A 15,600-nucleotide genomic window follows, 5' to 3' on the forward strand; every position below is an offset into this window, starting at 1 on the left:
TGCAAGCATACGTGCAGGGGTATAGCATGGACACACACACACCATGCACATATACCACAGAGACAGACAGACAGACAGACAAACAGACACTAGGGCCTGGGACGTAGTTCAGTTGGTAGAGTGCTTGTGTAGCATACATGCCACATAAAGCAGGCGTGGCGGTACATGCCTACAATGCCAGGCTTTAGGAGATAGAGGCAAAAGGATCAGAAATTCAAGGTCATCCTCAACTATATTAGCAAGTGTAAGGCTAGCTGGAAAACATGAGATTCTGTCTCAAAGGAATGTTTTGCATAAAAATGAAGTTTTAGTGACAATGGGAAGCCCCTGGGGCCCGCATGCTGCATATGAAGTATAAAGGGCTCATCCTCAATGCAAAACATAGGCGTTTCCTCAAAAAGAAATGGACCATAAGCTTTGGTTTTGTTTCTGCTTTTGTTGTTTGTTATTTGTTTGGCCTCTTCTCTTCTGTCTCAGTGTTTGAAAACGGCTTGTCATGTACCCCAGGCTAGCCTCAAAGACAACATCCTCCCAACTCAGTCTCCCACCTGCTGGGATTATGGGTGTGCGCTTGCACACTGCCTGGACATAAACTTTTCAAACAGCACAGCAACTCTCCATCTAGAAATACATACAGAAGAACTGGAAAAGATCTGGTCAAACAGGCATTCTCCTGTGACCGCTCACAACAGCACAAAACCCAAAAAGCGAAGTCAAAACGCCTATCAGCAGATGAATAAATAAATATAGCTTATGCATGTGAGGAAAGGGTAGCCAAAAAGCACACCCTCAGACGGGGACGGATGCAGAGACCCACAGCCCGACACCCCTGGAGAGGGTGTAAACAAGAGGTCTCCATCAAACCCCTCCCTGCAGAGCTCAGGGCTTGTGGGAACTCATTCCACCAATAGCTTTGGGGTATCGTGCTTAGGTGTGGCTCCTTGTTGGCTGAAGTAACTCCTTTAAAAGAAAGAGGGGGGAAACCAATCAATCCCTGAGCATGAGATCTAGCCAGTCTGAACTCAGGGACTGAAGTCTGACCAATCCCCACCCTGGAAATCTTCTCCATGGAAAAACTCTGCCCCTAAGAAGCCCTATATAAACCCTGTGCCTGTTTGGTTTGCTGCTGTCCTCTTCCACCCTGGCAGAGGCAGCCACTCTCCTGGAGTCTTCCCTCCCAATAAATATCATGAATGAGGTTTGGGTGAGACCTTCCTTTCCTGGAATGGAGGGGAGGAGAGAAGTAACAACTTTTCACCAGAGGCAGAGTGGAGAGGAGCAGGGATGTAACGCTTTCGCAGGCAAAGCAGAATTGTTACACTGGGTGGGGGCAGGAGAGGGCACATGACTACAACAGTATACACACACACACACACACACACACACACACACACACACACACACACACACACACACACACGGGCCCTTAGCTGAACTGCAAGCTGGCAAAGCCCTCCCCTTCCAGAGCAGAGCTCTTACACTGGGGAAGCCTTTCCCTGGAGCAGGGCTGTAAGCTGCTATGCTTACTGTGACTTGTGGTATTCCCTGACTCCTGATGGTCAGATTACTTTTCCATATGAACTATAACACTCAGTATTCTTTGGCTCCCTCCAGAGTGCCAGAATGCCTTCCATCCGAGAGGCAATGCTTACAATGCATGCTTTGGAATATTATTCAGCCATATAAAGGAATAGAGTGTTGGCACATGCTGCTGGGTGATAAACTAGGAAACCCTATGCTAAATAAGAGTTAGCTATAAAAGGTAACCACATGGTGGTTGCTAGAGGCTGGGGTGGGAAGAATGAGGAAGGGCTTTCCCATCTTGCAAGATGGCAGGTGGAAAGGGAGAGAACCCTGACACACAAGAGAAGAAACCTGCAGCCAAGAAAGCAGGTGGTGATGCCACTGCTGCTGGTGCTCCTGCTGCTGGCTGTAGGGAAAAGGGGCCAGCCAAAGAAACACACCCTGAGCAGAGCCAAAGAAACACACTTTGGCCCTGCAACCAGAACCAAAGAAATGTACCCTGACCCTGAAACCATTGCCAAAGGAACACACTTTGTCCCTGGAATCTGAGTCAGTGAGAGAAATGCACCCTGGCCCTAAAATTGGAGCCAAAAGACTAAAAAAGACCAGAGAAAGAAACACACTTTGGCCCTGAAACCAGAGCCAAATCTGACCCTAACCCTGTGCAGAAAACTAACCAATCCTGGAGTAGGAGCTCTAGCCAATCTGAGCTCAGCATTGAAATCTGACCAATCCCCACCCTGGAAGCCCTATATAAACCCTGTGTCTGTTCAGTCTGTGGCTGTTCCTGCTGTTCCACTCTGTTCACTCTGTTCCTGGCTGTTCCACTCTGGCAGAGGGCAGCCACTCTCCTGGATTCTTCCCTCCCAATAAAACCCTTTGATGAGCTTTGGGTGAAGACCTTCTTTTGCATGATGGTGGAGGAGAGGCAACCCTGGGCAGAGCAGAGCAGAGCGAGCAGGGCTATAACACTTTGGCCGGGGAAACCTTACCTTGGCAGAACAGAGTTGTTACACTCCACTCTCTGCTCTCCACTCTCCAGAGCAGAGCTGAACTGTAGCAACTTCGTCCAAGAAACCTACAGGAGCAAAACTGCTACACTGGGCAAACATCCCCAGCTGGAAGACCCAGCTGATATGCTGGGAAGCCTTTCCCTGAGGCAGGGCGGTAAACTGCTATGCTTACTGTGGCCTGTAGTAGTCCTTGGCTCCTGAGCTCCAGGATACCTTTCCATCTGAGCTGTGTATTCTGTGACTCCCAAGTGCCAGAATACCTGTCTCGTCCCAATCCAGCCCAAAATGCCTAAAGGGTGACCCTAAGGTTAAAAGCCCAAGAAGGGGAAACCCCATTGCTGCTAAAGCCCTGTCCTGGTTAGAGGAGTTGGCAGGTTCTCTGAGCTGCTATGTGTTCCAGAAAGGCCCTGTACAAAAGAAAATACTCAGAAAGGTAGAAGGTCCTTGCTACTGTCACAAAACCAGTTGGTGTAACAAGAATGGTGGTACCCAAGTGGTTAAGCTTCGAAAAATGCCCAGCTATTAGCCTACAGAAAACTTGCCTTGGAAGCTGCTGAGCCATAGCAAAAAGCCCTTCAGTCAACAAGTGAGACGGCTTCGTGCCAGCATCGCTCCTGGGACGGTCCTGATCATCCTCACCAGGCCCCATAGGGGAAAGTGGGTAGTTTTTCTGAAGCAGCTGGGCAGTGGCTTGCTACTTGTGACAGAAACTCTTACCCTCAATTGAGTTCCTCTGCGAAGAACACACCAGAAGCTTATCATCACTACAAAAGTTGGTATCAGCAAGCTTAAAACCCCAAACACCTGCAGAAGCCGCTGCACAAGCCCAGGCACCAGGAGGGCGAGGTCTTCGACTCAGAAGGAAAGATGAGATTACAGAGCGGCACAAGGCTGGTCAGAAAACTACAGACTCACAGCTTTTGCTAAAGATCAAAGCTGTTCCTCTGCTCCAGGGCTACCTGAGGTCTCAGTTCTCTCTGACAGAAGGGATGTGTCCTCACAAACTGGCTTTCCAAATTGCTAACAACCTAATTAAACAGCTTCATATGTAAAAAAAGAGAGAGAGAGAGAGAAATTATTTCACAGGAACAGTCTCCTATGGGGAAGATGGAGTTATGGTTGAAATTTGATAGAGGTGACAATTATATAATATAATCACACAAAATGCCCCTGAGTTGTACACATTTGGCTGATTTTATGTGAAGTGAATCTCACCTCAGCAAACATAAGAAGCAAGATGGCTCAGCAAGTGGAGGGAGGTACTCACATACAAAGTCGGATAACCTGAGTTCGGTTCCCGGGACCTATACTGTAGGAGAGCACCGGCACCTGAAAGCTGTCCTCTGCCTTCCACGAGTGACCATGGCAGGCGCAAACACCTGTACAATAAAAAAAATAAGTAAATGTAATAAAAGAATCAGAAGCTGGTACCTGGTAGCAAACTGCTTTCGTCGGGCATATGCAAGGCAGAGGCAATAGGATCTCTGTGAGTTCAAAGTCATCATTGTCTACATAGTGAGTTCTGGGACAGTCAGGGTGACACAGTGAGACCTGTCTTAAAAACAATTTTTTAAGGAGGAGTAAACAGGCTAATGGGAGGCTAGTTCTGAGAGGAGCTGGTTGCCTTGGTTTCTGGGTTGCAGCGCCTGCATGTTAATTTGTGACAACTCATCCAGCTATGCATTACGACTGGAACAGAGCCACCTGTGTATCTGTACTGACATAAAAGAAAGTTTTGGGTTTTTTTTCCTTCTAGAAACCAAACAAAAAGTCCCTGTTGTATTTCAGATGGTGGCACTAGGGAGTGTCATGAGGAGGAGAGGGGCGCGTGAGTGCTTAGTCAAGCCCTGCCTTCGTTTCAGTTATTAATATCTGATTCCCCAGGCTCCCCTGCATTCACTCTGACTTTCCAGAATATTGCCATTAAGCCTAAGCTGTCTTGGAATGAGTAAGGATGTGGTATGAAAGGCATCTGGTATGAAAAAAATGCCATAATGAACTCATCATTTTCTACGCTGACAAAAAACAAAAAGCATTATGGGCGTGGCAGCTCATGCATAAAATTCCGGCATGTGGGAGGCAGAGGTAGCAGCATTTCCCACAAGCTTCAAGCCAGCCTGGGCTGGATAGTGAATTCTAGGCCAGCCTAGGCTACAGAGTAAGACTTTGTTTCAAAATAAAGTAGTGAATGCTATTTATCTTAGTTACTGTTAACATTCACGCATTGACCAGGGGAAGACTGGGCCAGTTCCATGGGTTTTGGCATCGTGCTCATGTCCACAATACACATTCACTTAGGACTTCATCCACTCCACACAGGGGGTAGCATGGGCCCCAGAGTCCTATTCTTCTTCAGTTATTATTATTTTTAAATTTACACACAAAAACACACGTGTGCAGTCATGTCTTTACACTCTGAGCCATCTCATCATCCCCTTGAATTTGTTTAAATAACCACATGTGGTTAATAGCTACTGGATACATTCAGACGGTATTATGGAAACACTTCATTTACTCAATTTACTTGGCAATTTCTTCCCATTCCCGTAATGTGCTTCTCAAACACTGGTAAAGTGGTGACTCACTCCTGTAATCCCAGCACTGTAAAAGCAAAGGCAGGAAAACTAAGAGCTTAAGGTCAGTCTGGACTGCATATTAAGTCCCAAGCCAGTGCAAGCTGCATAAAACAAGACCTGTCTCACAATAAGCTAGCAAAGCCAAGCATGATGAAGCACATCCCACCATTCAGAACTCAGAAGCAGGCAGAACTTTATGAGTTCAAGGCCAACCTGATCCAGACCAGCCAGGGTTGCATAATGAACTCCTGTCTCAAAAAAAAAAAAAGTGATAGAGATGGATGGATGGATCTAGTCCCATGTTTCACTGACTGATTAGAATATGCAATGTAAAACTAGATCCTAGTCACAGCAGTCACATATTACTGGGCTAGCAGAGGACTGCACACTGGAAACCAAACCCAGCACTCAGAAGGCTGGGGCAGGAAGATCATGAGTTTGAAGCCAGTCCGGTCTGCAGAATAAGATCTTGTCTCAAAAAAAGAAAATCATATATATGGATAAATTTTTAAAGACTATACCATATAAAGAAATCTATAACACAAAAGGTTTTGTGTGTTTAGAAGGTATGAGATGGTGTTTGGTCAGTTGTTGGCTTGGCGTTTTCCCTCCCTGTACTGAGGAACAAACTTAGGACTTCACGCATGCTAGACAAGCACGGAGTATCTCCAGCTCCAGGCTAGTTAGTTCTTTGAAACAGGGTCTCATCTGTAGACCTTAAACTCACAGCGCAGCCTAAACTGGCCTCAAACTTTCAGCCATCCTCTTGCCTCAGCCTCCCAAGTTCTGATATCACAGGCATGAGCCACCAGGCCTGGCTTTCGGAAAGTTCCTTTTTAATTAATGAGTATTAGTGCTCTAGTTTGATTTCTATTACTGTGATAAATACCATGACCAAAAGCAACTTGGGGAGAAAAGAGTTTATTTGCCTTACATATCCCAATCATGTTCCATCACCGAGAGAAGTCAGGGCAGAACTCAGGCGGGAGCCTGGAGGCAGGAACTTGAAGAAGCCATGGACGAGCACTACTTACTAGCTCGTTCTCCATGACTTGCTTACCATCCAGGACCACCTGCTCGGGGGTAGAAGCACCCACAGTGAGCTGGACCCTCTCACACCAATCATTAACCAAGAAAATACCAGGGCTGGTGGCCCACACCTTTAGTCCCAGTACTCAGGAGGCAGAGGCAGGGCGATCTCTGAGTCTGAGGCAAGCCTGGTCTACAAGTTAGTTTCAAGACAGTCAGGGCTACACAGAGAAACCCTGTCTCAAAGAAGAAGGAGTAGGATGAGGAGGAGGAGGAGGAGGAGGAGGAGGAGGAGGAGGGAAGGAAGGAAGGAAGGAAGGAAAGAAGAAGAAAGGAAGGAGACAGGAAGGAAGGAAGGAAAAAAGAAAATACCCCACAGACTTGCCTATAAGCAATCTAATAGAGGCATTTTCTCAGATAATCCTATTTTGTGTCAAGTGGACAGAAAACTGACCAGGAGAACTAGAAACTGGCCTGAGCTCTGGTCCCAGGAAACTAGGACGGGGGGGGGTGCCATAAAGCCAGCATACTAATAAGTAGGAGCGCAATGGTAATGGTTTGAGTATGCTTGCAGTCAGCTCTTTACCTTTTAAGTTTGTATTATTTTCTTATTTTGTGTATGTGGGGGGAGGGGAGAAATAACTTGGGTGAAGTCTGCCATCCACCTCTGAAGTATGAAACTGAATAACTCACATAAAATCACAGGGAGGGTCCATCGTTCTTGGCTGTACAGTTGCCCTGCACAGCAGCAGCTGTAGCCTCTACCAACTGGATGCTTGTGGCAACTCCGCCCCATGGGGACAACCAAAACTGTCTCTCACCAAAGTGGTGGGGAAATACCCCAGTGGGAAACTGACACTTCAGACAAAGAGGCCTTACAAGGGGGCTGATGTGGAAAAGACCAAAACAGAGACCAACAAGGGTGTCGTTGTTAAGACACCAGTGGGAGGGGAAAGAGCCTGGGCACGCAACTCCTTGTAGGAATCTGAGTTTCTAAAAGAAATGGCAAACATGGAGTCACTAAAAGATGGCATACTCTGGACTCCAGAGAAAGAGCTCCAGTGGCATAAGTAGAAATGGAGGGGGGTTCATTTAGGAGGTTCACAGAGTATAACACTAATGAGCATTATAGCGCTATAAGCTATTCCCAGGGGACACACTGCTTCTTTGTGACTGAGTTCCCTTGTTTGTAAGTGGTCACCTACTCCAAAGGTGGTCATACAAGTGTGTTTGTAATGCACTCAGAATGGGATTCTAGGAGCCTTTTGTTCTCCTTGCCTTGATCCAAATTAGAGATGCTGGGATCTTTGAATGACAGCAGTGACATTATGCCTATGGAGGGCTGAGGCTGCAGGAGGCTGGGGAATTAAAAGGCTTAGTAAAAGTATAAAACTCTGGGGAGTATCAGACAAAACAGAGAACCGGGTAAGACATGAGATGCTTTGGAATGAGGCATCATGGACAACCGAAAAGGTTCGGGCTCAAACAACCGCATGAGCGTGGCTCCCTGCACCATGCTGCGTCGGTGATATCCATGTGGATGTATTAAGTGATAAGACTGGCGAGTCAGAGCTCAGGGAAGGGTTCTGGACTGAAGATGCAAACCTGACCTTCACATTTCGCAAAGGAAGTATTTAATGATTGTGATGGCTAATATTGACTGTCGGGTTGACAGGATCTAGGACCACCTGGGAAACGAGCCTCTAGGCAAGTCTGTGACAGGCAATGTAGATTACTTAATTGAGGTGGGAAGATGTGCCTTAATTCCAGGGCACTGTTCCATGGACTGGGATCCTTGACTCAATAGAAAGAAGAGATGAGCAGCAGCCTTCAGCACTCTCTGCTTCCAGACTGCAGGATGCAGTGTGTGACCAGCCACCTCGGCCCCTGCCACCTCGCATTCTCCACTAAGATGGACATCCTCAAACCATGAACGAAAACAAACCCCTCCTCCCTAAAGTCGCTTTCACTGGGTATTTTGTCACAGAGACAAGACAAGTAAGCAATACAATGAGTTGAACTAAGCAATAATAATAGCATTTAAAGGCATTCAATTGCTGAAGAATTTGTCCTCCAAATGAAGTAGGCCTAAGTAAAATTACAATTGCACAAGTCTCCCACTAAAGCACTGTGTGTAATAGGGTAGTTTGCAAACCACCTAAATTGCCATTGTTAGAGGTCCACGGAAACATGGTGAAATACAGGCACAAATGGAAGGTTGACAGGCCATGGTGACACAAGCCCATGATCGCAGCAAAGCAGGAGACTCATCTATGTAAGGCCAGCCTGGGCCACACTGGAAGACCCTTCTCCAAAACCACAGTGCAGGGACGGGGAGGTATTAAGTAATTGGTAAAAGAATAAGCCAACTTAATATGTCTTGCTCCAGCATGATCCACAATAAATATTATTCAATAAAAAGGCAAGATGCATAATGAAATGTACAACAGACTACATTTCTATGCCCCCTCCCAGAAGAACAGGATTGCTAACACTGTTAGAGACATGTTATAGGCATGAAAGAGTTCATGGTTTCTTTGTTTTAATTTTTTTGTTTTTGTTTTTCGAGATAGAGTTTCTCTGTGTCACAGTCCTGGCTGTTCTGGAACTCTCTTTGTAGACCAGGCTGGCCTCGAACTCTCTGAGATCCACCTGCCTCTGCCTCCAAAGTGCTGGGGTTAAAGGCGTGAAGCACCATGGCCCAGCTGGGTTCTTAGTTTCTAACAACTGCAGCGCAAAGGTGAAAAGATGGGACTTGGAATATAGCCTATGGAATATTCTATGTTTTACTCTGTGATCCTTAGTGACAGTCTAATATTTGGAACTGTACATTTATGGCTTTTGTCTTTCAATAGAGTCTCTCTATGTAGCTCAGGCTGGTCTCAAACTGGCAATACCACCACCTCTTGAGTGATGATGTTTCAGGAATATACCACTGTGTTATAATTTTTTCTAAGGCCATCAGCCCTGTTTCACAAAGTCAACTATGTTTGAAATGGAAACATTTGTGAGGAAAATGAGCTAAATAACATGCAGTCTTTTTTCTTGTCGTTTTGTAAACAATATGTTCCAAGAACTGTTTCTGTGTCATTTACATTGTGTTAAGTATGAAAAGTAAAACCTATGGAAGCTTATGCCTACTATGCAGTATGCCAGGCTGTACCACCTTATGTGACGGAGTGTAGCATCTATTTTAGTAATCATACAGGCCCTGAAAACTTTGGATACTAATGAACAAGTGCATGTGAATTTTGAGGTGATATCTCACTGTGGTATTCATGCTTACCTCACACTCCTAGAACCAAACAATTCTCTGTCCCTGCCTCCCAAACAGCTCAGATTACAGGCAAGCACTACTACGCCCAGCTGTAATTAGAGGAGGAAACATGTGGTTTGGAAGAGTTGAAACAATGGCTGAGTACAGGATGCTTCTCCAAAGGACCCAGGTTCAATTCCTAGCATCCACATGGCAGCTCCCAACTGTCTGTAACTGCAGTTCCAAGGGATCTGATGCCTCCAAGGATACATATGTAATGCACAGACACACAGGTAGTAAAAACACCTATGTATAAATTTTTTTTTTAATTTTTAAAATGTGGTTTGAAAAAATTGTCATCTTTGTAGCATTCCCAAGGACAAAGCTATAGATGGGTTACCAACTAGCAGACTACTGCAACAGTCCAAACTAGTCTGCCTCAGCTGTGGTGTGCTTGCCTGGCATGTGGGAAACCCTGGGTTTGATCTCCAGTGCTGTAAAAGAAGAAAGAGGAAAAGGAGAAGGAGGACTAGAATTATAGCTGCATCAGGGAGGACGGAGAGACCCCAAAAAGCACCTTCCAATGGTATCCATACTTAGATGAGTGACTGAACTGAGATGCAAAAAGTCTTTCTCAGCCATAAGCCCTAGGTCCTTCTTCTCAAACCTCCTAGAAGGCTTAAAGGATCTGGTGAGGTAAAGAGTGGGTTGTAGGGTGGCAGGTGTAGCCCAGGAGAGTAGCACTTATCTAGAATGCTCAGTGCCCTGGGTTCAATCCCCAAGAGCAAAGGGTTTCAAGAAAAAAGAAAAAGATATTGTGGCTCAGCAGGTAAAAAACACTTGCTGCCAAACCTGATAACCTGAGTTCTATCCCCAAAACCTATGGGGTAGAGCAATCCTTCATTCTCACAGGAAGTCCTCTGACCTGCACATATGCACATACACACGCATGTTCATGCACACATGTGAGTGCCAGCAAACACACACATAAATGTAGAACAATTTTTAACCTTCTATATTACACCCTGGCAGCAGCTTCCCCTCCCCCACTCCTCCCAGTCCACCCCCCTCTCCCCCAGATCCACTGCTCCTTTTCCCTTAAAAAAATACAACAAAAATAGCAGGCCTCCCAGGGATCTCCCCTCCCACCAACATGGTCTAACAAGATACAATAAGACTGGGCACAAATCCTCATATCAAGGCTGGATGAGGCAACCCAGTAGGAAGAGTCCCAAAAGCAGGCAAAAGAATCAGACCCCTCCCCGGCTCCCGTTGTTGTAGGCCCACGAGAATACCAAGCTACACCATGAGAGCACAATCCACAGACTCAACCAAGCAGGGCTCATAGGAGCTCACAGAGACTGAAGTGACAAACATGGACCCTGTATGGGTCTGAGCTAGGTCCACACACACACACACACACACACACACCATCACACACACCATCACACACACCTTATGGTTGTGTAGCTGGGTATAAACCAATTTTTAAAGAAGAAAAGAAAAGAAAGAATAAGATGGGATGAGAGGACATAGAACAGAAAAACTAAAGAAAAGGCACCCAGAGCTGAGAGTAAAAAAAGATCTGACCACCTCTCTCTCTCTCTCTCTCTCTCTCTCTCTCTCTCTCTCTCTCTCTCTCTCTCTCTCTCTTTCTCTCTCTCTCTCTCTCTCTCTCTCTCTCTCTCTCTCTCTCTCTTTCTCTCTCTCTCTCTCACACACACACACATACACACACACCATCACACCCATGACCACCCATGTTTCTCACACATACACCACCATAACCCCAGCCCTATCACCACATGGCCTCTTGAGGTGCTCTTTGTACTGTCACCCAGAAAAGCGGAACCTCATCTGCTCTCTGACACAGAGCACTTTGGACAGAAGAAACACCTGTCAACATCGCTCTTCCTTTCTTCCTGCCAAGGAGAACAGAAATACCTCACCATAGAAAAAACTATTTCCGGGTTTCTTCAGCGCCTGAGTGTTAAGTCTCCTCAGTGTGGCCAAGCAGCCCAGGGTCTATTTGCAAACTGCCACACTACTAGCTGAAGCCAGCTGCAAGGGTGCTGGGTGGTGATGGGCCTCTTCCCAAGGAGTTAGAGATATCCTGAGCCTATAAATCAGGAGACAAGTCTTGCTCACCGAGTACAGTGCCTTAGATGGAGCCTGTCTGTGGAAAGTTCTGGAAGACGTGGCCTCTGGGAGTTGTGGAACATGTCACCTCCTCTCCTCTCAAGAAAAAAAAAAAACAGTTTTACAAAATTTTAAGTAGCCGCCTGCCTGCATTCCACAAAGATGAGCCTTGTCCATTCCTCAGTTTGGCTGACTCCGCCAGAAATCTGCTAATTCATTTTCCCTGTGCAGGACAGTCGGGATCAGCTTCTCACCCTCACACGGCCTTCTCTGGCCTCAGTGACTCAGTACAGGCCCAGAGGAGCTGAGCTCAGCCCAACAAAAACACAGCCTGTACCCTCCAAGATCCCCACCAGGAGCCACTGCCCAGCGAAAATCTGAGGAAGATCTTACCAGAAGCCCAAGTCATCTCTCAGTACCTGTGTAGAGTATCTCCCAGCCCCCCCTCAACCATCCACCACCAGCCAAACACAGACAAGGTTCCTCATGCATGGCAAATTCACTCCCCAACCCATGTGTGGATTAATCACCTGGTGTGTGTGTGTGTGTGTGTGTGTGTGTGTGTGTGTGTGTGTGTGCTCATATGTATATGTGTCTGGAGTCCAATGGACAACTTTGGATGTCATTCCTCAGTAAGTAACTGTCTACTTTGGGTTTGGGTTTTTTTTTTTTTCTTTTTTTGGTCTGGATTTGTTTTTTAAGATTTATTATTTATGTGTAAGTATGTATTTGCATGTATTTTCATGTATGCATATGTATGAGAGCCAGTGCCAAAGGAGGCCAGAAGAGGGCATCAGATCCCCTGGGACTGGAGTTACAGACAGTTGTGAGTCACCAGGGTGAGGGTAATCAAATCCAGATCCTCTGGGAGAATAACCAATGTTCTTAACCATGGAGCCATCTCTCCACTCCCTACACACACACACACACACACATACACACACACACACACACACACACACCACATACTTTGTTTTCTGAGACAGAGCCTCTCACTGACCTGGAATCCACCAATTAATTAATTAATTAATTAATTAAAAAGTCAAGTGAGTAGCCAATCAGCCCCACAAATCTGCTCTTCGCTTCCTCCCTGTGCTGTGATTGCCAGTGCATGGCCAGCTTTTTTTATGTGGGTTCTGGGGATCAAACTCAGGTCCCCATGCGTGCAGGGCAGGCACTTTACTGACTGAGCCATCCCTCCAGCTCTGACATCAGGTGACTTCCCCTTCAAGTTTAGCCATTTCATAGAATAGAAACAGCTCCGTACCCCAAGCAGTTTGGGGCCCACACCCCACCCACCTCCTTCTCGGGGACATCACACTTGGGTAACAATTACCAGCTATAAATCACCCCAGGACCCATAATCAGACAGTGCTAAACTCCAGAGCAGAGACGGATAGGATTCTTCATACCAGCTATAAATCACCCCAGGACCCATAATCAGACAGTGCTAAACTCCAAAGCAGAGGCGATAGGATTCTTCATACCAGCCAACCTCTGCTGGTCACCTAACCTCCCTCCTTCCTGCTTCGAAAACAGTAAGTAAGGCTCCAGCCTACAGCCTTCCCCTCCCAGCCTGGTCCTTCCCAGAGTCCCCACAGTGTGATGTGCCATCTCTGCTTGGAGGCCTGCCAGTTTGACGGCTTGCCAAACAAAAAAAGTTTGCATTTATCTGTTTGTTTGTTTATTCATTGTATGTGTGTATGTGTTCACGTATACGCCTACTTGTACGTGTGGAGGTCAGAGAACAACTTACGGGAGCTGGCTCTCTCCTTCAGCCACATGGGTCCTGAGGATTGAGCTTGCGCCACCAGGTTTAACAGCAAGCACGTTTATCATCTCACCAGCCCAATAACAACGAATTTATTATAAGCACAATAATTTGTCATTTATTATCATGCTATATGTTAATTACGCTAATTAATATATGTTATACTATATACTAAATAACAAATGATACCTTGACCTCAATAAATTATAACCATTTCGAAGCAACAGCCTCAGGTTCTCAGCTCCCACCCTCTTCCGGGGGAATCACCCTCATCCAATTTCCTTGTTGTCACATCCTTACCTCGTACCAGCCACCCCTTCTGCCACTTCTGCAGGTCACTGTGTGGGTTCAGTCCTTGTGACCTTAGACTCTTCTGCTGTTGCTGCCCCCCCATCAGTGCTCTATAGGGCCCTGAGCTCTGTCCATTTCCAGAGCCACACCCAGTGCGAATTGCCACCCATTTGCAGCACTCGCTAGACGCCTTCTCTGCAACTCTAACCAGCTCCTTTTTCATGCTCGTGTCTCCAGGCACCTTGAGCTCTATCCAAAGTCATGGCCTTTGCCCCAATGTTGTCTTCTCTCTGTTCTTCTTTCAGAGAAGCTCACCAGAAACCTGGGAGCCTCAGACGCCCCCCACTAAAAACCTCCCAGGAGTGCCTAGGTGGTGTATACCTTCTTCTCAGAGCCTGCTGCCATTACCCCCCATGACCGACCCTCTCTCGTTTCAGCTGGATTCCAGTCCTTTGCTCTGATCCCTCCCATCCCTCCTGAGTACCCTCCAGCCCATGCCCACTAACCCATCCCCAATGCCTCTCAGACTGCTTCCCTGATTTAGGACCTTCCATAGCTCCCTACTGCTTGCTGGAAAGTCAGACCTTTGACCTAATGAATATAGTCTTTGTGAGCTGGCTCTCCTGTCACTCACATCTCTTGCCCTGCTCCTCCTCCCATCCCACACCCCAGCAGCACTTAGCTTTAGAATGCAGTGTGGTGACCCAGACACACTTCTGTTCCTTCACTCCTTCCCTTGCTTCCGAGGATCCCTGGGGAATGCCTGCCCATAAGCCACTGCTCTCTCCCAAGCTTTCTTCCAAATGCTCTCCTTTTGGCCTCGTATGATCCTTGTAATACTAGACTATTTCTTGCTTCTTTCCGTGTTTATTCAAAGATACGTCTTCCCAGGCATGGTGGTACACACCCATTATTCCTGCCCTCAAGAGGCTGAGACGAGAGGATTGCCAGGATTTCAAGGCTAGCCCAATCTACGTGGTAAATTCCAATCCAGGCTAGACCTTATGGGGTCAGTGGAGAACCAGGGCCTGACTGTGTCACAACCCTCCCTATAAACCTCTCATGGCTCCCAGCTGCCAAGTCCAAACAGACGAGGACCTCACTTCTCCTTTCCCTCCCCCTTTGGCATTTGCTGCCACCCCAACTTTGCTCTGCTTTGACCCTAGGCTTTTGCCCATGCCGCCTCCTCTGTCTTAAACCCCTCTCCCCTCCCCTCTTCTGCTTATTTATTTCACAGTAAGAACTGCTCCAACTAACGACCAGGGGCAGCAGTTCTGTAGATCAGCAGAGCGGGCCTGTACCAGTTGTGACGATATCCATCTCTGGCCTGCCTTGTCAGCTGCCCTCACCAGCTGACAGATGGGCCAGCTGGGTGACTGTAGAGGGTTCACTCCTTGTCTGGCCATCAGCAGGTGGGCCTGTCATAGCAGGTCTTTCTCACATGGCAGTCAGGTGACACTTAATGCTTCGTGTTTGAGGGAAGTCATCAACCAAAACAACGACTGCAAAATCCAGTCAGTGTGGAGGGGGCATGGGTAAGGGGGGCCATCAAGGTAGGGAACAGCCGTGATCTGCCTTCTACTAGAGCGCCACAAGCCCCCCACAAGCACAGTAGACCTTCGTGGAACACCCATCATATGGTCCGTCAGTGCTGTCAAGTCCCCAGTACAGCCTCTGTGTTTTCCAGTGTTAGGTGACCCTGTGAAAGGATCCATTCAACCCCCAAATGGATCTCAACCCACAGGATCTCAAGTCAGAATTGCAGCTAAAGAGATCCCCATGTTTCTGGGCTCTTGGTCCCAGCTTCTTTTTGTTAGTGGTAGTGGTGGTTTTTGTTTTGTTTTGGTTTTTTGCTTTTATTTTGGTTTTTCGATACAGGGTTTCTCTGTGTAGCTTTGGAGCCTGTCCTGGAACTTACTTTGTAGATCAGGCTGGCCTCAAACTCACAGAGCTCTGCCTGCCTCTGCCTCCTGAGTGCTGGGATTAAAGGTGTGAGCCACC

At 47.0% G+C, this 15,600-nt stretch overlaps 1 pseudogene; it reads left to right on the forward strand.

Moving 5' to 3' along the window:
• Positions 1-1,829: 1,829 nt before the first annotated feature.
• Positions 1,830-3,589, forward strand: LOC101827042 (annotated as a pseudogene).
• The last annotated feature ends 12,011 nt before the right edge of the window (positions 3,590-15,600 follow it).

The sequence above is a fragment of the Mesocricetus auratus genome, unplaced genomic scaffold (genome assembly GCF_017639785.1).
Source record: "Mesocricetus auratus isolate SY011 unplaced genomic scaffold, BCM_Maur_2.0 Super-Scaffold_100022, whole genome shotgun sequence".
NCBI classification, from domain to species: domain Eukaryota; kingdom Metazoa; phylum Chordata; class Mammalia; order Rodentia; family Cricetidae; genus Mesocricetus; species Mesocricetus auratus.